Source organism: Pezoporus wallicus, unplaced genomic scaffold (genome assembly GCF_028554395.1).
Source record: "Pezoporus wallicus isolate ANWC-B61680 ecotype Strahan unplaced genomic scaffold, APGP_CSIRO_Pwel_v1 scaffold_6445, whole genome shotgun sequence".
NCBI lineage: Eukaryota > Metazoa > Chordata > Aves > Psittaciformes > Psittacidae > Pezoporus > Pezoporus wallicus.
Window position 1 is genome coordinate 5,049,179 of NW_026641753.1, and position 25,457 is coordinate 5,074,635.

General features: G+C 36.4%; 1 long non-coding RNA gene across 1 annotated transcript in view; it reads right to left on the reverse strand.

Annotated features, from left to right (window-relative positions):
- Positions 1-1,220: 1,220 nt before the first annotated feature.
- LOC130607761 (uncharacterized) overlaps positions 1,221-25,457 on the reverse strand; it is a 184,017-nt gene continuing 159,780 nt past the window's right edge. Inside the window, exons 2-4 of the long non-coding RNA XR_008974331.1 lie at positions 18,072-18,232; positions 2,706-2,942; positions 1,221-1,435 (exon numbers count right to left, since the gene is read on the reverse strand). This is a non-coding gene — a long non-coding RNA (uncharacterized LOC130607761). The remainder of the gene's footprint in view (positions 1,436-2,705; positions 2,943-18,071; positions 18,233-25,457) is intronic.

Sequence of the window (25,457 nt, forward strand, 5' to 3'; positions counted from 1 at the left end):
TGACTGGCATTAACTTCAGGAAACATTGTTCTGTCCTTGTCCTTGCTGGCTCTAATGCTTTAATGTATTCATTAAATAAAGAACTAGGTATAATCCTGTATGGGCTTTTTGAAGGATAATATTCTTTAATAATTAGTGTCAGTTTATTAATATCTTTGCAAAATTTTGTGCTATGCAGTTGTGAACTGTCAACTGAATAGGCTGTTAGCATTTGAAAGTAGAAAAGACAAGAATACACAACCATGTGTATGTGCAAAAGACTGAACTAAGACTGTTTTCTGCCTATACACACTTACTGAAAAAAACACTTCCCAATTCACTGTGTACGCCTGCCACAATATAATCTTTACAAGAAGAAAGTGGCAAAATTTGCCTAGCTGTATCTGGCCTGTTCTTTGTATAACCAGTTGTATTTTGTGGACCCTTAGGCAATTACGATAGCAGGCATCTATAATGGCATTTATAATGTACCTCTGTGTATATTAATGGGTGGAAATTTAGCACCATTTACATCTAGACATACTGCATCTTAGGGCTTTTAGGGGAAAAAAAAAAACCCAAAAAAAACCCCCAACAAAAAACATATTTTGAGTAATGCAGGGCTTAAGTGACATCCAAAATGACAGAGGAGAATGTCCTAAACAGTTTATTAGGAAGCTGAAAGACAGCTAAGGCACGACTGACAACCAGCCACCATGTGAATAAAAGATTAAATGCATTTGTACAATTGTTTGTGCAGTGAGGAATGGTGTGTTCCTTTGGAAGCAACAAAGCATTTCCAGAGTTATTCTTGGCAGCATAATGAAGTTAACTCAACCAGCTAAGGGTGTTCCTATAGCTTTTCTGAACTGTCATATCCTTGCATCACCTTTGCTTCTGTGAACAAATCTGTTGGATTTACCAACTAAATTATTTATAGTGTTCATTGTTGCTGTTTATTATCTACAGAGACACATTTCAAATCTGAAATGCAAGGAGAAATGAGTCAGGCTCTTAAACATGAATAAAAGAATTGTTTGGATGGTTCACAGATGGAATTTCACTGTTTCTTCATGCTGGAAAGGATATCAGTAACAGCTTTTTCTGAGACAATAAGATCTTGCCTATTGTTGTCATGCAAATAGTTGAATAATGTCTAAAGAAACACAGTCTGCAAACTGAAAAAAATCCAAATATAATTTCTTCTTCTTAATACCTGTGCTTTTTATCTTTGTCCCTGAAGTAGTGCTTTCTGCACTGCATCTAATGAAATTCAGAGTGGACCTCCAAATCTTCCGAGCTGTCATGTCAGCAGTTCCAGTAGCATCTGGGCACCTTTGCCTCCACAAGGTGTCCATCAGAGAGACATCTCAGGAAAGCAGGTCTCTGTCTCCTGGTTTAAAAGTGCTTTTTCCTACAGGGACCAGCTCAAGACCTCAAGTGTCAGAAAAGAATACTGTGGAAGTGGAAAGAATGTACTAGGCAATAAAAGAACCCAAACATTCAGCACCCTACCAAAAGCACTACTAGTGTATAAACCAACGCAACCTCTGTCACTATATCAAATTACAAACACTAAGACAAAGTTCAGTAATCCAAAGTCATTGTTACATTTATGGGGAAGACATAGAAACAAAATGTAAATAAGAATATGCTTCAATCCACATGTATAGTGGTGGAGAAAAAAAACATCGGCCAGGAAGGAAAAAACTTCAAACAGCAAGAACTAGGCTGAAAACAAGACGTACATAGCATGATAGATCTCTCAGGTCTCCAGAAAACATGATGCCGTTTAACAGAAAACTGAACTCCCCTACCAAGCCTTAAAAATAACACACGCAAAAGTCTGGGATCATAGGAGACTAGTGGAGAAGCTTGCAATTAGGTCTAGGAAGAAAGATTCTGCATACAACAGCTCCATTGCATGACTGACAGTTCCCTGAATCAGTTCTACCATGTCCAACCATACAAACATCTCATGAAAAATGGGATTCTGCATTTCCCTTATATTAACTATTTGCACGATCCTATAGTGACAATACAAAAAGTGACAGTACAAGGAAAGTACAGGTGAAGGCTTAGTACCTTGCAGTTTCAAAAGCATTTCAGAGAATATACATATTTGGGGGGAAAATCAGAAACACTGAAAAGGCCATGAAAAAGATGCCTGGATACACAGGATAAATGTGCAGAAGTGCTGTAATTCTTCACTATAATAAAACAGAGAGCACACGGACAGTCGAACTGCAGTAGAAAGCTAAGACAACTGAACTACATTTGTCTTAATTTGCTCCACTGACCTATACATAATATTGGACACACATCTAGTCACACATTTCTTCTCTGCTGTTTAACTATGACATTGCTACCCAATTCCCTTGTTCATGTGAAATATTATGTATTTAAAATTGCTAGAAGTATCTTTATTTCTTGATCCTCTGAATTCAAGTGAATCATAATTGAAACAAAACAAGAAACATTTTTCTTCTAACAAATGACATATTTGTATATTCTCTCTATTACTGAAAAATTACTGTAAAACTATATAAATGGTAGCTGGTGAATACTTAAAACAAGTATGAAAGTTGAAAATGTAAAACAGCTGTGCTAAACTAAGGCCAAATTTCAGAGTAAAAATTAAAATTTTAATATTGTCACAATTTGGACACAAAGTTAAACGTAATCTGGAATCCCTGTGCACTGCAAAACACATTGATCAGCCATACCTTGTGTTGAGGCCAGTGAAATAAGTAACAGGAGTTTCAAGCACATAAAGATTTTCTCCACTGTCTGGGCTGTCTTTGAGAACTGCAAAGAAGGGGTGACTTTCCACAGCAGTTGGAAGTAATTTATATCCAGTAAGGCGCTTGTATACAAGCTGATCAAAGTCCAGTGTCCTCAAAAGCAAGTCCTTGGATTCTAGAGGACCTACATGCAGTTGGCATGTGGACTAAAGACAGCCTCTGAAAGGAAAAATAAGACTCAATTAATGTAATTTATTTCACATTTTTGTGTTTCTGAGTCTTCGGGCTTTCATCTCCATAACACTATTTAAAACAAAACAAAAATCTTGTCATCTCTAAAGATAAATGCAAGCTGTATTTCAAAGAGAATCCAGTATTCAAGGACAACTGTTTTCTCTCTGCTCTTCCAAATTTTTATTCCTTGTCTGATGGACTTAAAACCAAACAAAAAAATACTCCATATTCCTCTAGAGTTAGAAGAATGTGCCTTCATGATTCAGTCTCTTTCATTTCTTTCAATTTGGTTTATTCTTCTTTAGTAATGCATTTCAGCTGAGCAGGCTCTGTTACACTTCTCAGCCATGCTCCTTCAAAGTGTAATCTCCAACTGCATCCTCTCTTTCTGCTTCTCCCACCACTACTATTGAGAAAATGTGATTTATCAACAAATTCAATACATAGCCTCTGCCTTGGGCTTAAAAATTATTACAACAGAAATGAAATAGCATACTAAATAGTGCCTTTCATATTCTTTAAAAAAACATGGAAATAATACTTGGGACTAAAATTCTCCTGCAAGCCCTTCCAGCTCAGTGTACAAATTCAGATTTAAGTAAACATGTTAAAAATTGTAGAGCTTGACTTAATATTAAAAATTACAGAATCTGCACATAATCATTGCAGCAAGAACAAACCTAATGATGAAAAAATAGAAGAACTGCCTTTTTAGTTTAAGTTGTAAACCAGAGATGGAGAAGGTGCCTGGATAGCAAGGTGAAAGCAAAGACACAAGTGGCAAGACAATATGCAATCAAAATCCACCATTCCAGAAAACAGCCTTGTTACACTCAAAGAGATGACTGTCAGAAATTTAGCAGGGTCATAACCATTAATCATTTTATTTAGCTGATAATCAGGCAGCTTGCTGACTTAATTGTATATAACAGCACCCTTAGAATTCCTGTACTCGCATAAATGTTGACAACACTACAGATTTGTATTTGGGCATTCTTGCTACTCCAGTGACTTCAGAGCCTGAACATTAATTACACTTACATAATTATTGTGCTGACAATTAATCTGAAATTCTGTGCCAAACACACGATGTTTACTTTTTCATGCAAATTGACATATTTGGTTTATTCCCTCAGTCACAAACGTACAGCCACCCCTTCATCAATCTGGACTAACTGTATTACATTAATTAGAAAGAAAGTTTAATTTCTTTTCCCTGTGTACCCAAAGGAATCAAAAGGACATGGTTGCTAAGACACATTCCTGTAAAAGAAAAGAATTTCTACCTATGCACATCCAGCAAGCCCTTATTATGTACTGAAAAAAACTTCTGTTAACAGCAGTCAACTAAATTTTAATGCTTAAAGATTATGGTGTAAGACTGGAAGAAGTTTAATAAGTCAGGATTCAAGTTCTGATTAAAACCAGTATCCTTGGGCATTAAGCTAAGCATTGAAATGTACGCTGCAGTAAAAGAAGTTAGGGACAAACACACTCAGAACTGGTCATTATTTTCCTAATAATTTTTACCACCTCCTAATATTCTTTATAAGCAACAAATACTTACCACATGTACAGACCTTAATTATTCTATTCCAATGCGTATAGTATATAGAAGAGACAATTTCCTTTGGTAAATATTTACTTCTTTATAAATAAGTTAAATTTTGATGACTTATATAATTCTCTTTTGAATTTTCAGAGTAAATAAGATATAAAACTTTCTTTAAAAAAAGATGGAAATTTAAAATATTTCCCATTGCATTCCTCTGTGAATTACCCACAGTTATTACTTCATCAGGCTGCAGAAATGATTATTTTCTGCAAAATACTATGCAGCTGATTATGATTTCAAAGATAGTTTTGCATTAAGTTCACATAAGTTACTGAGGATGCAAAATGAGAGCTGTGGGTTTACATTATTTATGGAGGCCTAGATGGAAAGCCCCTTCTTCCTAGAAAAGCCTGACCCAAGGTAACCAATGTTTTAATGTAGGAAATTTCTAATTTTTCCTTTTTTGCATTTGCAGTTATGCATTGGAAAAGAACTGGAACTGGTAACCTCACTTTAATCTCTGTTTTGATAGCTTAAGTAGGTTGCCTAAAGCTTGATCTAACAATAGAACAGTTTTGAATGTTCTGCTCCTTTTTAGGACTGGCTGCCAAGGTATGATCTATCACAATTCCAGGGCATTTTAAAGACAAGAAACGCTGGGTCTTTCAATTATGGAACCTCTTTTCCACTGGCTTTAGTCTAACTACTCACATCCAGAAGCTTCAAGGGGATATCAATTTTTCAAAGCATCTTTCTGAACAAACTGTAGCCTGACACATGTGTGAAGGCAAGACAACAAAATTACTTTTTTCTGTGCCAGTCCACTAACAAGGCCTATACCCTAAGAAATGTTAATACCTGTTACAACCTTTTTTCTCAGCAGCTCCTGGTGCCTGTGTACAAGGACTGGCTGCCCCGATTGGAAGTGCTGGGAAATAGTCTGTTGTGAGATGAGGAAGGCAAAATTTCAGCCAAAGATTGCTAGTAGCCCATGGATGCGAGAGGAAAAACACCAATATAGAGCGGTATAAGATTCCAAAGGAAACAAAACAAAAACAGGGAAGATAATCAGGTCATTGGGCATAACCAGGTCATCGGGCATAACCAGGTCATCAGGGTGATTTGATGATGTCCACAGAGCCTGGTAGGAGACGGACCTAGGGCCACACCAGGGTCTGGGTGCAATGGACTATGGCCCTCTGCTCCTGCAGACAGTATGCAAGTGCCTAGCTCCATCGCCCATTGCATCTTTGCATTTTAGCAATCTTTTTGTGTCTGCCAATGAATTGTTTTCCTTATTAGTCTTCATAACTTTATGTCCAAAAGTTGAGTTCAAACTCCTTAGACATAAACGTAAAACTTCATATGGGAAGAGTAGAATTAACTTCTAAAAGTTCTACATAATTCTTGCAGTTTCAATTCACGGAAGACTATATTATCCCTTCACGTTATATCAATGTATATTAGTGCTACATTGGTTAAAAGGGAGACCACTTCACAGTTTATGCCTTGTCAACTTCAAATACGCCCACACTGTTTGACAAGAATAAATTGTACATTTAGTTGTCATTTCAATGCTGCTGTTGTTTGAAAATATTATGGCTCTAAGCAGCAAACATAAATCACATTTCTTTTGTTATTAAGCCCTACCCATGCATCAACCTAAAGAACTTCAGAGTCCTTCCTAAATAAAGGAGTGTAAGCAAAGACAGACATTTCCTAAGAAAGAGTAAAAATCAGAAATACAATTACCTCTTCAGTGATGCTTTTCCCGAGACCAAAACAGCATCACATCTACATTACTGAAGAACAGCCACTTCTGGGCTAAAAATCAGTGGACTTCTATTAGCAGTAAGCTTCATAAATGTGAAGAAAATGAATATATGGAATTATGATAGCTTAGATTAGTCAGCAAATATGTAAAGAAACAAGGCAAACCCAGATGAGTAAACTCAATCACAAAATCCTCCAGTTACCTCCATAGCCATTATTGCTATATTGTCCCATTATGTACCTTGTGAAAGTAGATCTACTAACAGAAAGCATAAAGAGGACCCAAATCTCATTAAGCTGAGAAAAGTTAAGCCACAGTGATCAGTAAAGTACAGGCTTTGGACACACAAGAAAACCTGAATATGAGTCTACTATGACTTGAACACCGGGAATAGAAGAACTTTTAATTACCATAATGTAAACAAGTTTAAATATCAGCAATGCTTTAAAAATCTGTAGTTTCATTGGAAGAGGCCATACCATTATTGACCTGAAATTACCATTTAACTCTTAGCAGATTTTATTCCTTTCTTACCATTGCATTAAATTTACAAAATGAGAGCTCTCAGTTTTTTTTTGTAAGATCCGTTATTATTGTTGACTCTTCTGCTTCGGGACAACCTCATAACTTAGATAGCTACTATTCAACCAGGTTGCACTTTGCCAGTTTTCCACATTGTTTTAACTTGGCTGAGCCACTACCAAACCTGATCATGTCGAAAACTGGTAACTAAACACTTCACAATTGTTACAACGTGTACAGTTTTTCTGTGGCAAATAATTTCTAATTTTATTTTATTTTCAGTAATTCTGCTTCACTTTTCCCAACCTTGCTTTTATAAAATAAAATATTTACAAACCAGATACTGTTCCCTGAGATTAGGCTTCATAGAACAGTAGTTCTTCTAAAGGCAAGGTAACTGTGCTATATAGTGTTCCTTACCCTACTAGAGACTACCAAACTGAGGCCAAAATTTCTCTACCCAACCTAACTCTTTAACTGGTGTCAGGCAGGGAAAGAAACTCAAGTTAATGACTTGACTTTGCAATTTATATTAGAGCAAGGATTCTCCAATTAAAAAGTTACATTCAAATTAAGTTGTAATGTCAGATCCCCAGATCTAAACACTCTTTTCAGAAAGAAAAAACAACCAAGCAAAACATCCGTCTCAATAGTACTTAAAATAAACATTATTGATAAAGTAAAAACTCAATAGAAAAACACAAGCAATACAGGAGAGCAATATCAATGACAATTATGTACAAATTGGTGAGCAAATAAAAGTACAAACATCAGTTTATTATTGTCTTCTGATAACCAGAACGGTCTGGTAGTGATGCATATGTTTAACTTCAGTATCCACAGTGAAAATTTAGTAAGATCAGTGTTGTCTAGGTATGATATACTTAATAAAAAAATAACACTAAGTAGTAACTCTTCTAATGTATCTGTTCCCGGATCTTAACAGATAACCTTAGGAAAAAAAAAACAAACAACAAACCAAAAAAACCCAAACCAAAAAATTCACAGAATTCCTGACTGAAAACCATTACCAGGTGGATAAATCATTAGCACTCTCTCCTGGCAGATTTGAAGCCACCCTCAGACTGGAAAGGGCCATTGTAAACCGTTCAGTTTGGGTTTTTTTTGCAATAAAGTCAGTTCTGAAGAGCATCCTTTTTAACTCTTGGTAAGACTGAAGGCCACTGAGATAAACAGGCACAGCAGCAGTCCTACTGCTCTTGGCAAACCACAAGAAGTGTTGGTGGTGACACAGATGACAGTGACAGGCTGACACTGTAGATTAATTTAGAGTTAAAGTGTTTCTGATATCCTGATCATCAAGTCAGACCATCTGCAATGAGCTATTAGTGCTTAAGGCACAGGAAGAAAGAGAGACATTACCTCACCAAAGGCAGGGAATGACTCTGGTCTGGAAACATCAAAAAGCAATCAAAGAAAAACACTATCAGACTCAATTTCTATTTGTGTTGGTTTTTTTTATAGTTGCTCTTTTTTATTTTGTACATCCACTATATAAGAAAAGCTGAAATTTTGAATAACAGACAGATAAATAGGACCAAAGGTTAGAAAAAATGTTCTAATTTGAAAGGCATAACTATACCTTTCTTGAAAAAAGTATGAATTTCCTGAGGCATGGTGTAAAGCCATCAAATAAACAGGTTTTTGTTTCTGATAGAACACTGAATTAATTGTACCAACCCCAAAGCTCAAAGAGTGCCACCATTCCACAGCCAGGAATACATACTATAGTTGTCACTTGCAATCCTGTGTCAGAGTATAAAATCTCTGGTAGCAAATACAGCCATTGCCTGAGCAAACTGTATTTATTTTACAATTCTTTTCTCTTCTGTTTCTTATGCCTCAATTTATCAATTTTTATGTCATCTGCACATATATATGTTTTTTCATGTTTTCAGTAAATCAGAGATGCTGTGAAGATTACAGAACAAGATGCCATTTATGAAACAGTCACGAGTTGGCATGTCTACAACTGGTAGAGGTTAAAGGGGAGATACACAAATCAAAGCTGGAGTTCCTAGTGCTCCATTACTAAGCCATGAAAATATAAATTTCTTTATAAATAAATTGTCAAAACAAAGCACTTAATGTGCTGGCTTATGTTACAAGTCACTGATGCCCTTGGGCTAAGAGAATTTGTAAGAATGCTATTGCTTTTCTTTCCTCTTCTGACTCACTGCATATTTTATGCTGCATATTTCTGGCTGCTTAGGCTCCTTTTCGAAGTTGTTCATTTTCCAGGGTAAATACTGATGGGAGCATTTCACTCATTCTGAATTTCAGAGTTGATTAACAGTGAGTAAATCTTTGGAAATTAAAATGAGCTTTATCATTACAAGTCTGTGGAAAGCAGCAATATCTAGGGCTGGGTCACATAACTGACTTGTGACTGACTGAATATAAGCCTTTAAATGATACAGATGTGACAGTGCTGATGTTCACTGATTATAAAATATATAGAGATAAAAGAAAATAAGTGTTTTCATAGCATTTAAAGAGCTCAAAGATCATAACTTTACAACTTGGCAAAACCAAGGACAAAATAAACAACTTCCAATAACTGAAATCAAATTAATGTAAAATGACAAAATTTTCCTCTTTTTTTTTAAATTAAAAAAAGAAAGAAATATTATTTCATGAGCTTGAGCTTCCAAAAGACCATCCAAACCTCTTTCTGAGGTCACTCATTTCTAAGCAGTGCTTTCTTCTCAGGAGTTTAAACTTAGTAGTGGAGACCAAGCCAAAAACTTCTACAGGAAAAATCTGACTGCAAGTATAGATCTGAACCTGTTACAGAATTAAACTATCTCGCTTAAATTTTTAATAGAATAGTCTGAAGTTTTTGTTTCTTACAAGGAAATTAGGCATTGTAGACTAGGAAATAAATCTAGCTTTCCATGTGACAATTCATTTAAATCTGAATGGAAAAACCTTAAAAATTTAAACTTCTCTTAGCTCCAGTTTTTCCTTCATCATGATTATAATACTTCATCTTTAATGTCTAAGCATTTGCCTCCCTCTCTACAGCGTTATTTCACATTTTGCAAAATGCAGTATTTCTAAATTATATTAAACTTTAACAGGGGATTTCAAAAGAGTGTGAGTGGTTTTAAGCATACCATTTTCTGTACTAATGACAATTTCAAATACATAGATAAGATGGGAGAAATTAATATACAAATTTAAAGAAGTTATCTGTTCAGCAAGCAGCAAGCATATGATCAGGATTTATTTTTTTTACAACTATTGTATTTATGATTTATTCACTGGTATTATTACCTGCAGCTCTTTCTTTCTGCATGTGTCATATACCTTTTCCATTTGCTGAAAAGGATGTTTTGAAACATAATGGCAAGCCAGGGTGAAATATATGAATAATTTTTGCTTAAAGTTCATATTCAAATTATTCTTTGAGACTGAAACTAACTAATTGCCAAGTGAGCCAAGGAAAACTACCAGTTTTAAGATTGCTAGTAGACATTGCTAAAGGAAATCTGAACAGGGTGGAAGATACTGAATTAGTTACCCATTCTTTGACTCAGATAAAATAGCATGCAGAGAAGTGAAACAGGTGGTTGGTATTGTTTATCTCTGTGATTTTGTTTTCTAAGGGATTATACCTACTTACTTCTACTCAGGTTTAGGTAGATTAATGATAATCTCAATGCATTCTTTTATTTTTTTTTCAGTTAAGAAGCACTGGAAGTCTAAGATTATTTTACCTCTTTCACCCCTTCTAGTTTTGTTGAGTACAACTTTTAGTTTTAACTTCATAAGCAGAACCATGATGGTGAAGCAGAACCATGATCTTATGTAATGATTTATCTGTTATGGCCACAAAACCAGCACCAGAGAGTGCAAGTAACTTTATGTAAAAACTTTTACTTTCAGGCTGAGGGGGGTTTTAATTAAATTGTTATGGTAGCAAGGAGCTCCATGTATTCACTTTCTTATCAAGGGAAGAAAGCAGAACTGAACCTTGCCCATCAAAACAATAATCTGTGCTGCTGTGAAATAACATTAAATACATTCCCTCTGCTTATCTTCATATCATGATGGCTGTTTGCCTGCAATGACTGGATGCAAAGGGAATGTAATGTGACAGGGAGTAGGTTTTGTAATTACGCAGGGATGGTCATCTTGAACGTGTGGAGTGAAAATTCTTCTTAGGGCTATGGGAGATTGTGCTGCTGTGGTTTTACAAAGTGCATCAGAAGAGTGGCTGTCTTGGACAAAAGCTCCTTGAGGGAAATAAGATACTTATGAGATGCCAGTAGTAGTTACCTCTTTCAGCTTCTAAGTATCTCTACCAGCACAAACAAAATTGCTTCTCACATTCATAGAGACGTATATTAAAAAAGTCCTAATTTGTATTTTTCTTTAGTGTTAGAAGAGTTGCAAACCTAAACAAAGCATTATTATATATATTTATAGAAGGAAACTGACACTCCAAATGCATATTTACTTTCCAAATAAGTCTTTTAAAAATTTAAATTTTTAATATCTTGAATGTTGTGCACATGCAACAGAAGTGCTTTATGCAGCAGTGTATGAAGTTAACAGCCACTCTCCCAAACACCCCTCATTAACAGTTTTTCTTTTCTTTCTTTCTGATCCACAAATTTTGGTGCTACATCCCACTACCAGTAGGTGGGATACTGAGACACAGATAACTGGGAAACAACGCTAAACCTTGTGAGCCTTACTTCTGGAGGAGCCCTGCAATAACACAGGAGCAACCATCCCTGTATTAAAAATCTTTCTTCCACTCCCATTTTCACATAACAAATTAACTACAACTGTTTTATTAATCCTCATAAATTTTGGATGCTCTCTTTTCTTTCCAGCGTGCTTATGAGGCTTGCTCCTTCTTCTTTAAGGTCTTTACTGTGGAGAAAAAGGGTACTGGTGGTATCTTTTTCTAATTTCATAAAAATTACTCCCCATTTCAATCCACAGATACTGATAGGCAAAGACATGTGTAGCTACTTTCACACAGGTATTGTATTGCAGAAACTCAAATTAAATCTTTCATATAAAAGCACTTAAATTTTCATCATCACCAGTAGGCATTGAAAGCCTATGTGTCAAAACTTGTTAGATGCCCTCCTAGGAAAAAAGCCAGCTCCTGGATCCTACACAGGTGCCATTCTTTTGTGCACTGTTTATTAAATAGAGGAGAGTTGATAGTAAATGGGATAGAAAATTATCACATTGTATTATTCAAATTCTTTTAAGGGGAAGATCTAATATCAAAGTTAATATTTTAAGCTTAGTGCTGTCTATTACCAGGTAATGAGTAACAGCATTCTACTGGCTGCTTGAGTACAGTTTCTTTTATATCTTTTTGAAAGATACCTCATGACAGAGGCAAAAAGGATTTTGTTTCAGCTGTAGCATATACTGTACTTCCTTCTGTCTGCACTGTGACCTGTACATGTAGTCACAGATTCAGTATAAATTGCAATGTAAATGATTAAAGTAAAATAAAACATAAGTTTTACTTAAAGGATGGGCAATATTTTTTTTTTCTTTCTCTTACTTGACCATTTTATTTTTCTAGGAGCAGCTGAACATTCAAAACTGGGTACCACTGTAAGTCTTCAGCCAGTAGCATTGTGCAGAACCTTAAAAAGGAACTTAGGTGAGCAGAAAACATAATAATTTCCTCAAGGCAATTACTTTCATTTTTTTTCTTCCTCTGTGAGGCATACAGACCCAACCATTTCCATAAGGACATGTAACTGATAAAATCCTGCACTACGTACTACAGAGCCATGATGAATTAATGGCAAATTGGTGATCTTTGGATTGATTGTTTTATTTTTAAGAAGGGTAGATATGTATTTATTTTTTTTTAACCTGGTAATATGATGAGAGATAAAAAGTGCAGATGTAAAAAGCACAAAATTTAAAAAGTGATCTTTCATACACCAGACTTAGTGACATTTCATATGTGCATGGACTCACAGTGCCACCGTTCCTTGGATTTTTTGCAAATACATTTTATTTAGAGAGATTTAAAGCCATTTTCACCTTGGTTTAATATGATTATTTCAAATTTTACCTGTGAAACATTTTATTGCGCCTAGCCTTTCACATTTTTTTCCCAGACAACTCCTTTTCTGATTCGCTGCACATCTATATCCAAGTCTGTAAATTAAGCAGACACTATGATAATGATTTCCTATTTCTTTGTATTCATGTTCAGATTTTATTCCATTTATTTTAACTCATTTTCATCCCTCTGTCAAATCAGATCTAGTGATTTCTTTGCCTCATTTCTTTTGTCTTTCAGAAGAGAAATTTTGATGTTACCTGGGGAATAAGTTTTCCAAAGTTTCTTTCCAAGTCTGAGGCCTACTCTCTTGGTATGTGATTCAGCTGCAATACATTATTGGAACTTATTTTTGCACATCGGAAGAGTGGAGAACAGAAGTCTCATTGTGCCTACGTGTTGCAAAGTTTAGGTCAAGACTGGTATGTCTGGATGTGTTCTTTCCATACTGTTTATTAAAAGACATATAGGAAAGTGTTAACTCACAGCCCCAAAGACATGCAGTTGCACAGTACAGTACTTCACTTGTTAACAAGACGAGAGCAAAAGGACAACTTCAGGTGTAAATGGAAGTTATGTTTATCTTCCTGAAGGTGAATTTTGCATCAGAGATGCCTTCTCAGCCCAGAGCTGGGTTTTTAGGCTTGACAACACATGTAGTATTTGCATATGGAGTTGCCAAAAGCTCACAGTAAAACATACATTGAAACAAATAAAATGTTATTTTATACAATTAGATGACACTTAAAGTTTGATCTTATATCTATACATCACTATTGGAAAGGAAACAAACAGGGCCTTGAGTGACCTGGTCTAGTGGGAAGTGTCCCTGCCCATGGCAGGGGAATTGGAACTAGATGATCTTAAGGTCCTTTCCAACCCAAACCATTCTATGATAAATAATCCCAGCAAAATCTACATAGCATCACTTCCTATGCAGGGGATATAAAGCAGTAAGTGTTTATTTTCATGAGAAAATATGCATTTAAAAAATTGTTTCACCACATTACGAAGTTTAAGGAGAAAAGAAAAAAAATATGCCCATAGGTGACTTCTGGCTAAGAACACATATGCATGTATTTCCAGAACGTCATGGTTTAAACCCAGCCGGCAACCTAGAACCACACAGTTGCTTGCCCACTACCCCTGCCCCCCCCCCCCCCCCCCCCCGAGGGATGGGGAGGAGAATCAAAAGAATGTAACTCCCACGGGTTGAAAGAACAGTCCAGTAACTAAGGTATAATACAAACCACTGCTGCTACCACCAATAGTAATAATGATAAGGGAAATAACAAGGGAAGAGAATAGAACCACTCGCTACCCACCGACCGATACCCAGCCCGACCCGAGCAGTGATCTGGGCCTTCTGGGTAACTCCCCCACCAGTCTGTATACTGGGCATGACATGCTGTGGTATGGAATACCTCTTTGGTCAGTTTGGGTCAGGTGTCCTGTCTCTGATTCCTCCCGGCTTCCCCTCCTCCCTAGCAGAGCATGAGACTCAGAAAGTTCTTTGCCAGACTAAACATTACTGAGCAGCAACTAAAAACATTGGTGTTATCAGCATTGTTCCCAGGCTGAAAGTCAAAAACACAACACTGCACCAGCTACTAAGGAGGAGAAAAAATGACTGCTAATGCTGAACCCAGGACACAGAAACACATGAACAGAAAAAAGGTAATCACCCAAAAAGTCAGTGTTGCTGACCAAAATCAAAAGGTTGGTGTGGTTCATAATCTGGTCGTACTGCAGCATATGTATTGAACTTGTACCTTTCAACAGACTTAATGAATTGGAATTTCAGCCATGAAAGTTCAACTTGAATTACTAATTATATTAAGAGTCAATTACATCTTTTTGTATTTTAAAATATAATAATTACCTTTAAATTAGTTGCATTTAAATTTTGAATAGTTTTCTGATATAATAAGGACATTACTGGACATTTTAAGTTGCTTTCAAAATATTGTCATAGTCTTGTGTCCTGCATTTGAAATTTATTACTGTTTCAGAGTCAGTGCTTCCAAAGTACCAAGGGCCTTACTGGTTTTGTCATTGTTGTGGAATTACCATGGCTCCCAGTTAAGAAATCATTTTGGTAGAACCTACCTACATAACTACAGAAGGAGTAGGTTACTTTTTCTGTAGTAGTCCCAGAATTTACAAGGTGTGTGTTTCCTTACCGACCTTTCCCTTTTGGAGAGACTAGAAGACAGTATGCACTTCACAGTTGGGGTTTTTTCCTGCCTTGAAAATCAAACTGGGAAAAGAAAGAAAAACAAAACCAAACCCAAACAAACAAAAAGCCCCAAACCACCAAAACCTTAAAACCTTCACTCCCTTCGAGAATCCTTTCCTAAATATTTTTTTTATAAATAACTAAAATGTCACATCTGTAAGCAGACACTCAGAATCTGTGTGAATCATCATTCGCAGTGTTAGTCAACATCAGAATAGGGTTTAAAAATTAATACTTCAATTTACCTTCATTATCATTCTTTAATTATAACACCGTACATATTATAGCACTGAATAAAAAAGATTCATTAAAGAGAGAAGCAAATAGATTTTATGATTTGAAAGAACGAAGATAAATTTCATTTTCACCAAAATTTCTTTTATAGGCACAATTAAACCTGTGAGTACCAAGCTGGATATCACCTTACTGATATCTGTAGTTCTCCCTCTCAACCCACACCAGCCCTCTCTCTACCTAAAGGGAAAAAAAAAAAAGCCCTGAGCACCTCAGTAAACGTTAGGAAAGAATAAAGGAAGACAACATGCTGTTCTGTATGGCAACTCATTAGCAGCTAATGAAGCAGAGAATAACAGCAGTCCAGAAGGAAACAGTATATGAGTCAGTTGAAAAAGGGCAGCAGATGAAGACAATTAATAGGTGTAATGAGCCAGCAGAGGAATTTTCAGGTTGCACCTTTGAATTCAGAGATAACTCCAGATGTTTTTCCCCATCTTCTCACGTAATGAAAGACATGGAGAAAAATAGCTTTTTTGGGGTTTGGGTTTGGTATTTTTTCCCTTTTTAACAGTTGAAGTTTTCTCACTCTTATTTCAAAGAGCCAACAGACCGGACCACCTCTAACTATGCTTTGTCACAATAAATCTTCAGAATTATTCTGAACAAGAATGAATGAAGATCACTTAAAGTAATATTGTCTTCAGAGAATGAACCAACTTTCTCTTCTACAGGAGCTAATAGGAAGATAGAAAGCATGTGTAAGGATAGTATTTGGGCAGTAAGAGTAACTTGAAAAACTTTTCATGTAGGTTGATGTAGCTTTAAATTCAGCTTGATGTAACCACTAGCAATATCTATATTAGAGTTGCAAGATGAAATTCAGAAGTACATTTCTTAAATCCTTGGCTACACATGGGATATGAGATGTCTAAATTAGCGACAGGACATCTAGGCTCTCTGCAAGTGCTAAAATTTCCTTCCCAGATTTGTGGAAATACTGGGAATAAACAGGAAAAAACATAAGAGTCTCCTGTTTATCCAAGCTGTTCCAAAAGACCTCTTTGCACATTCAGACACAACCCCCCCCGCATTTCTTTCAGCTAAGCCCCACACAGCCTCTCGCTCTTCCCCCCCACCTCACCCCAGCAGGATAAGAATTGGAAGTGAAAAAGTGAGAAAACTTGTGGTCTGAGATAAGGACTGGTTAATAGGTAACACAAAAGCAAAGCAGAACAAGGAGCTCACTCAGCAATTCCCATGGGCAGACATTCAGCAATCTCTAGAAAAGCAGGGCTCCATCACACATAACAGTTACTCAGGAAGACAGAATGCCAGCATTCTGAATGGACACCCTCCCACCCCAAATCCACCCTAATCCCCCACCCTGCTTCTGTCCTTCTCCCTCAGCTTTACATGCTGAGCTTGACACCCTATAGTATGGGCTATCCCTGGAGTCAGTTGGAGTCAATTGTCACGGCTGTATCCCCTCCGAACTCCCTGTGCATCCCCAGCCTCCTCACTGCAGGGGTGTGAGGAGAAGAAAAGGCCTTGACTCTGCACAAGCGCTGCTCAGCAATAACTAAAACATCCCTGTATGATCAACACTTTTAAATACAAATCCAGCACACAGCCCTACAGCAGCTACTAGGAAGAAAATTTGCTCTATCTCAGCCAAAACCAGCACAAGGAGGAAGTTTAAGTAAAGCTTTGTTAAATTCCACACGATTTTCTCCCTCTCTTCCCTGAATAAAGACTAAATGTCCACTTTTCCGTCATTCTATGTACTATTTTCTTAAAACCAGCAACGGTAGAAAGAAGTGGCAGATATTCCTGATTCCTGCTAACTTTTCAAGTCATGTTTTTCTGTATTGGAGCCAGACATGCTATATGTGACATACTACAGCTGGCAAGTGATAGGATTTTCAGATTTAAAAACTGCCCGTCTGCTCACTACTTTAAGTATAACTCTTAGGCAAAATTAATTATATGCCTCTACATTATAACTTTTGCCTAATATTCCAAGGTAGTAGCCTGAAGACCATTCTCAGTGTAAAAATCCCAAATTGTGTGTTCAATTGCAAGTGCAACATAAACCTTAAAGGCAGCAATATAATAATTGCCATAAGCTTATCTTTATGTCAGCTTAGCATTTGCTGGGGAACAAGAGTTATTTTTAGGCATTTAAACAGGGGCACATCTGGCATGGGGTGTTCATTAATGAAGTGTGTTAAAACTGGGAAGACATTGCTGATATCAACAGAGGAGAACGTTATGATTCTGGAACATTTGGCCTGGTATTTTTACCCTGGTGCTTCGAACGCATTCATAATGATGAATCAAAACCTGGCAGAATGCTCTTTTTGTAATACCAGCCATAACATTACAAACTTTCAAGGTGTCGACACAAATTTCTGTCTTCAAATGAAGTAAATTCAAGCATTCGGACATACTTCTAGAATGATATCTCACGCATAGATTGTATTTGGTGTCATGTACTGCTACAAAGATAGCCTGGAAATAATTAATTGCTAGACAACCCATTTTTAAAGCCAGTGACTGATGATATCAATTCTGATACGCTTTCCATAATAATAATTGTCTAAAATAAGCAGCATAATGTAGGCGAAACATGGCTTCAGCAAGCACAAGCATCCTTTATTTTAAACTAGTTGGGTAAAAATCGTGTACATAGGATTTTGATCACTAACCTGGCAGAAGTCTTGTTTATATGTTACTTCCAGAGAAGGTCTTTGAAGATGCATAATCCAGAAGAATATGCCCCAGCCTGTACTTTGTAGGGAAATTCATCTTCCTGCTTTGCCCTTTGTTTCATGTTGTAGTAAAAACAATTGTTTTCTTTATGAGAACTCTGATAAAAAAAGAGAAAAAAAAACAAACAAAAGAAGTACAATAAGTATGCAAAAATTCAGTAGCATAAAGGATGATGCATTTATGGGAAAAAAAATTATGCTGAACAATTAGAATCAGAGAATGGTTTGGGTTGGAAGGGATGTTAAAGATTACCTGGTTCCACCCCCCGCTATAATGAAAACTTCCTAATTCCTACTGTATCTTCCCAAATCCTGACTTTGACTTAGTATGTTCTCTTCCATATTTCCTGTGTACCTTGGATAACATGGAAGCAAGTGATCCCAAAGAGCATTCTTCCCTCGCTGTTCATAATTTGATGAGAGTTTCCTCCACAACGTTACATGATGTGCAGACTTTACAGTATAAGCTTAAGGCTTGCTGGTATAGGAGCATGATGAAACATGTCACTCCAAAATATACATCTTTAGTACCTGATCTTGTTAGACACCCAAATTTTCCATTCATAAGCAAGAACCCATTAAATCCTTTGACAGAAATTGGATTAAACACTGAGTATGCCCTAGAACTTATTAAAAAGTTTCTAAATTTATTTAAACATCTGAAAATATAACTTACTCAGCATCACCCAGAAAGTAGAACATAAAGGGTCACAGTCTAGCATCCTTGACAAAACTACATGCTTCCTTACAGATAGAATGATTACAGGACCTTCTATCACTGAAGACATTTAAGAGCAAGTTAGATACTCTGCTCATTACTTAACAGTTTGGACTACAGCAGCAAGGTACCTGCAAACCAACAGGATCTATTTCAGGTACACTACAAATGTTCTGGCTGTACATGAGCTTAAGAAATATGGGAAACCTTATTTTGATGCACTTAACCTGAAGAAAAATGAAGACAATTGAACTCTGTAGAGTAGCTATAGCCATGACTAGAAATTTCCCCTGGATATATATTTGTTCCCAAAATAATGCTGGGAACAATTTACACACAACCTTTCTTTTCCATGGAAGAAAATCACTGAGATGAATGTTCTTGAATTAACATATGTAGTACATGCTTCAAAGTATGAAACAGTTCATCACAGAAACCTAAGCATTTTACAGCACAGGTTTAAATAGCAGCAATCTTTCTGCCTTTTGCACTCGAATACAATGTCAGAACAGATGTATATAAAATACACCTAGTCACAGTAGTTGTCAGTGTGAGATTGAGTCCACAGTGGTTTCACATTAAATATATACCCTAGCCTCATCCACAGGTCACATATTTAATTCTATAGAATAGTGATTTATTTTCTTTTAAGATTAAAATTGTGGCAAGCATTTGCATACTATGCAGAGGCCCAGTAAATATCGTACATAGGTTGAGAGGAAGAAGGTCTGAGACACCAGAACAGCAGAAGGGATCTTTTTAATTTGCTAAGGTCCACCAGAGGATGTTCCTTGAAATTCCTTAGTAACAAGCAAGTTATTTCAGGTCTCTAGAGGAAATTGCTTAACTCATTTGCATGACATTTACTGCCATATTCACACTGAGAAATACACATTTAGTTGGAAGGGAATAATTCATTAAAGGGTATAAGTTAATTCTCAACTTCTAGAGATCTTATACAGAGAAAGGTCCAAATCCTGCCAATACTCAGGCAGAATATATATATATGTATATATATGCATATATATATACATATATATGTATATATATATATACACACTAAGATGTGTGTTTTGGCCGACAGCAGCAAAGATATTGGCTGTGTCTGATACTTCTGCATCCAGTGCTGAAGTTTTTCAACTGAAATAGATATTGAGCACTGCTTGGCTGTAGTGTGGATGACATGCTCTCAAGAAGGTCTGGCAAAGAGAGGTAAGACTTCATGCCAACAGCAGGAGAGGTTCACACACATGAAGAAACTTCCCTACAAAGCAAAATCCAGATTCCTCAGTAGTAAAACAAGTAGGATCAGTTTAATCGTGTGATCAACAGTGGTCCAGACTCTGGGCAAGTCCACAAAAAGCGGCAAACTGAGGGACCAAGACACTTGAGACAAAAGCCCACAGCATATGCCGGAATATAGTTTTAAACTGTGCTTGCAACGATAACACTTCGAGACAGTCTAGATGTCATTGCTGCATAAACACAAGAGCAGAAAGGCTAAGCACAGTTTGATACTGAGGAAGTTAGGAATTAATATCTTTTGTCTTAACCATCAGAGTAGTCACCTCGGTAAAGCCATTTGTCAAGTTTTATTGTTTTCTTAAAATATCGATTTTTGAAGCTGCTGTGCACTGTTGAGTACCTGGCCTTTTTGACAACTTAACCACTCTCTTTAAGTTCCCAAACAGAAAAGAAGTCCTGTTTCAGGAATCAGTCAGATACTTAAAGGAACAGAACATCTGTGAACACCTAAATGGATGTTTTGCTGCAGTGCAGCCTGTCACATTGGGAGAGCTTGTTCAAGTCAGTTTGCTATGACTGATGTATGGCTTGTTGATAAAGTAAACGTGTCTAATGTTTACCTACCACTGGAAGAGGAGGTTGTTGACTGCTCTTCCCTTGTGTTTTAACTGGAAATTGATTTATTCTGTAGTTAACAGAAAAGAGGCTGTTGTTTGTGCCACTAAGGACTTCTGATCCCACGGCTTTATCACAGCCAGTCTTGAAACAGCCTGCAAAAGATGCATCTAGTACCTTGCATGTGCAATTGACAGCATTAAGATCTAAGCAGCTCTTTTCTTACAGTGGAGCAGACACCTTGTACTTTTAGATCCTTACTAGCTTTCTAAGGTTATACACAAGCCAGAGTGACTAAATTGGGTTTACAGGACAATAAACTTCAGGAATGTCAAACAGGGTGTTGTCTGGCAACATTTGTTAGTTCAAATGCTGCTAACAGACTTAGTCCCATTTCTTCCCTACCTTTTGAAAACAATATAGTTAAAACAAACAAACCAAATTTAAAAAAAGAAATAGCTTTGTGACTGCATGCCAAGATTTTAGTCATTCACTTTCTGCCCACAGAGACAAAGCCAACCTTGTAAATAACCAGGCTCTAATCCAAAGCCAGAAATCAAGACTCATCTCATGAAATTTCTTTCCCCCCAAAATGTGACAGACTGTTCATGACGGTGTGCACTGGAGATCAGGATTTCTCTGAAGCCTTTTTTTCCCCCCCTCTGGAAAGGGTTCTGCATTTTCAAATGAGCCCAGACCAATAGTGCTGTCTTTAGAAAGCTCGTGTTTTCTTTCACAAGCTTCCACATACTCTAGCTGGAACTGCTTTTGTGTGTATAATCTTATAAAAACAATGATGCTAACACTGTCTATAATTCAAACAATTAAGCCACTGCAATGAGCGAAGTATAATGACTCTGTGTGTTAAATCATATTTGCAGTTTGGGTACTGTCCTGCATAATGTATATGAATGGTGCAATGTTTTGTCTGCCATAAATAGCAGCTTTTACTTTCTTTGTGAGATTCTACTATATCAGCCATGCACTAGGATAAACAACACACCATAAAAGAGCAGAAGGCACAGTTAAGATAGAATCATTATGCAAATAGGTTATGGCATGCTTTATATGAGAACAGCTTCCCTAAAGAGACCTAATGGGATGACTGACCTATAAAGCATTTAATTTGTTGTTAGCATTTCATTTAATTGTCTTTCAGTTCCTCTAGGAATAAAACTTTTAATTGTAAAAACTTCTAATGACATAATGGTTGATTTCTCTTTCTGTAACTAACAGGTTCCTCTCATAGTAAAAATGGCTTGCTGCAATTTCCAACTGTACCTTTTAAATTCTGGTATAATTCTGGTGAAAAAGGCAGGATGTCACACTTCAGCTGACAAAACTCTATTAAATGAATGTTATTCTAGAAATGTTAATGAGAGGCATGTTGAAGAAAGACTATATATCTTGATATACAGGTATACAGCAGATGATCAATTTTTCTTACTTTTGACCTTTGAGTGTTAGACTCGGGATCCATAGTCCTACCAGAATTGATTAGTGTGTGAAGGTTACATACAATGGGGGGTAAATAGCATACATAAATAAATCTTCATTTTCTTTAGCCAACTACTAAAGAAGATTTAAAATCATTAAAAAAACCCCAATGGCATCCAGTATTAATTATCAAATCTAAGTAAAGGGATGATATATATATCATATATAATATGAAATGTATTGGTTAATTCAACAAAGCCTTCAGACATGTTTATAATGATAAGCTGATTTTTTTCATAGGCAAATTTTATGTCTCCAAAGGCAGGCCTGGAGGTCCTCTTAGGATATGACAAAGTAAAAGGTCATTACTGTTGGGAATCTGATTTTAAAGTTTGGGCTTTTTTTGGATGAGTGTCATGGTTTAAGCCCAGCCGGTAACTCAGAACCACACAGCTGCTCTCTCACTCCCTCCACCACAACAATGAGCAATGGGATGGTGGACATAATTTGAGTTAAACCAGTATACTTTTCTGATTGAGTCAAAAATACTGGGACTTCCTTCAGAGAAATGAGGAAGGAAACATCTTTTAGCCGACACATCAGTACTTGAGGTATCCAAGTGAAATGGAACCAGCTGCAGTGCTTCCCTGTGCTCTGGAAAAAAGAAAAATTCATTGCAAGAAAAAAGCCAACATTGGAATAAGTTACAGAGAATTGGTGGAATCTCCCTCACTGGAAATATTCTAGCCTCAGCTTGACAGGGATAACCTTTCAACAGAAGGTTGGACCAGATGGTCTCCAATCCCAACCTAAAGTTTTCTATGATTCTACAAATGTCTGGTATGCTGCTGTGACATTCCTTCCTAACCAGCCTTTTTTAAAAAGTTCAAATCTTGCCTGAAATTTATAATTCATTTTGCAACCATTTATCATGTTTGTTTTTTTTTTAATAAAAAAAACCTTCTTTTCTACAAATTGAACACATGAAACTTCTACAGTCATTAGTAAAATGTGTCTATGGGCCAAGTCTGCTGAAGAGGCATGACAAAGACAAGAACTGCTAACCAGCTATGGATTTGTGATGGATATATTTCAGTTCTTGCTCCGGAAGATAGTAAACCTAAACACAAACGTAGAGAGCAACATATTTTGAAAGGTCAGAGCAAAAGATTTCAATTCCAATCTCAATCAAGAAAAAAAAAAAAAAATTACTGTTTTTATAAAGGCTCTTCCAAATTCTGAAGTACTGCACTCAAATGAAAAGACACATTTTTAGTGGGGATAGAAATACACATGATTCCAGAAAGAAAATGTTCAGTATTCTGTTTGCATTCTTCTCCAGGAAGCTGCAGAGCTCATGCATTTTCATTTAGATTCTTCTATCTTAACCTTTCTCCATGTCATTGCACCCTTAAGCAAAAGGGTATAGTGTATATTATTTTATCCATTAATTTCCCCATTTCCAAAATTACTATACCTCCAAATGATTCATTGTGGATAATTCTAAATTATTTTGTTCACTGTAATGCCATGCTCAACAAGCAATTCAAAGTAATCAAATAAGAAAAAGTCTAAACCACAGAAATATCTAAGGTTTATAGAAACACAGAATCATAGAATAGTTAGGGTTGGAAAGGATCTTAAGATCATCTAGTTCCAATCCCCCTGCCATGGACAGGGACACCTCACACTAAACCATGTCACCCAAGGCTTCGTCCAACCTGGTCTTGAACACTGCCAGGGATGGAGCATTCACAACCTCCCTGGGCAACCTATTCCAGTGCCTCACCACCCTAACAGGAAAGAATTCCCTCCTTATCATCCCACTATGCTTTAAACACATGAATGATTAAAAAAAACCCACAAACCCACCCACTTTTGAATTCTACAAACCCTGTCCACATTCTGGAATTATGTTGCTTTCAGAGACGCACACTAAAAACACACCCATTGCTGTATATGAGCTAGTTGACAAGACTAATTTAAGAAAGATGAGCTAAATAGAATTGAAAGGAAGAGACATTGAACTGATGATGGAGAGAAATTTAGAGTTCCCAACAATGGGTGAAAATGGGTAAAATTACTTGGAGGTGATACCAAAAGTACTAAGAGGCCTCAACATGTGAAGGATGCAACTGCAAATTCTTATAACATTTCTGGATTCCAAGTGCTGAGAACAGAGCAATTCCTTGAGTAATTTTCTGGAAGTAATTGTAAAAGGAATCAGAGTGAACAAAAACAACAGGAAGGATTGCTAACACAGCTGAAGAGCGACAATAAATATTTCTGTTTCTTTTTTATACTGCTTCGAGAATGTAACATTTGAGATAATTTTAACTAGAATTGTAGATTCACTAAAAATTTATGAAATGTGGTGTTTAGGACAGTTACTGTTTAACTGCAAACCTGCCAATTTTTACTTGTGGCACTGTAAACACAATGGCTTAGTAAGCACTGGAGAGTAACCATTACTGATGTCAATTATAACATTAAAATGATATATTCTGTTTTTCACATTCACAGAAAGAGAAAAGATTAGCTGATTAAGCAGATCATGGAGAAAGTAGAAGAGATGTTTACAAAAATGCATTTGTATCCCGTAGGAATGTGCTGACTCAATGCTGTCCACAGAGATTTAACGTTATCGAAGATATTTTGGTCCTTAAACAGTTTATATTATACAACCTTATGCAATTCACAGTGAAATGAGCAGGTACTCACACTTGTTTAAGTCCTCTAATTCAGAAGTTTTTCCTCAGAAAGAAACTAAACTCAGCTCTGCCCAGATTAATGCTCCTGAACTGATTTGTATTCAAGTCCCTTAGTAAAGGAGCTGCTAAGTTTCCCCGCATCACATGCGTGTTAGCCCTTACGGTTTTTAACTATAACAAATCCAAAGTAGATTTTCCAAACTTATTACTATTAAGGCAGTTTTTCATTTCACAACAACTTCCTTTTAGATTTATGTCCTTTAAAATGGATTTGTCCTCTACTAATCATAGATGTTTGGAAACCTCTCTGATTGCTTTCCCCATGATTGCCATGTCTACGATCCCCTCAGATAACACTGTTTATTTCAACTAAAATATCTATAATGTTGCAAAAAACCCCAAATGGCCCAGTTGTGCCTGCAAAATTTAGCACAATCCTAATTTCACTTTCACAGCTTTAAAAAAGTGATAGTTTCCAAGTTCGTATCACTTGTGTTCAAGCAAAGGAAAGGACAGTGAGACTGAGAACTAAGCTTTTTTCCAGGTCACTGAATGATTATATTATAGTCTGAATTATTTCTTGCTAGTCAAGATTAT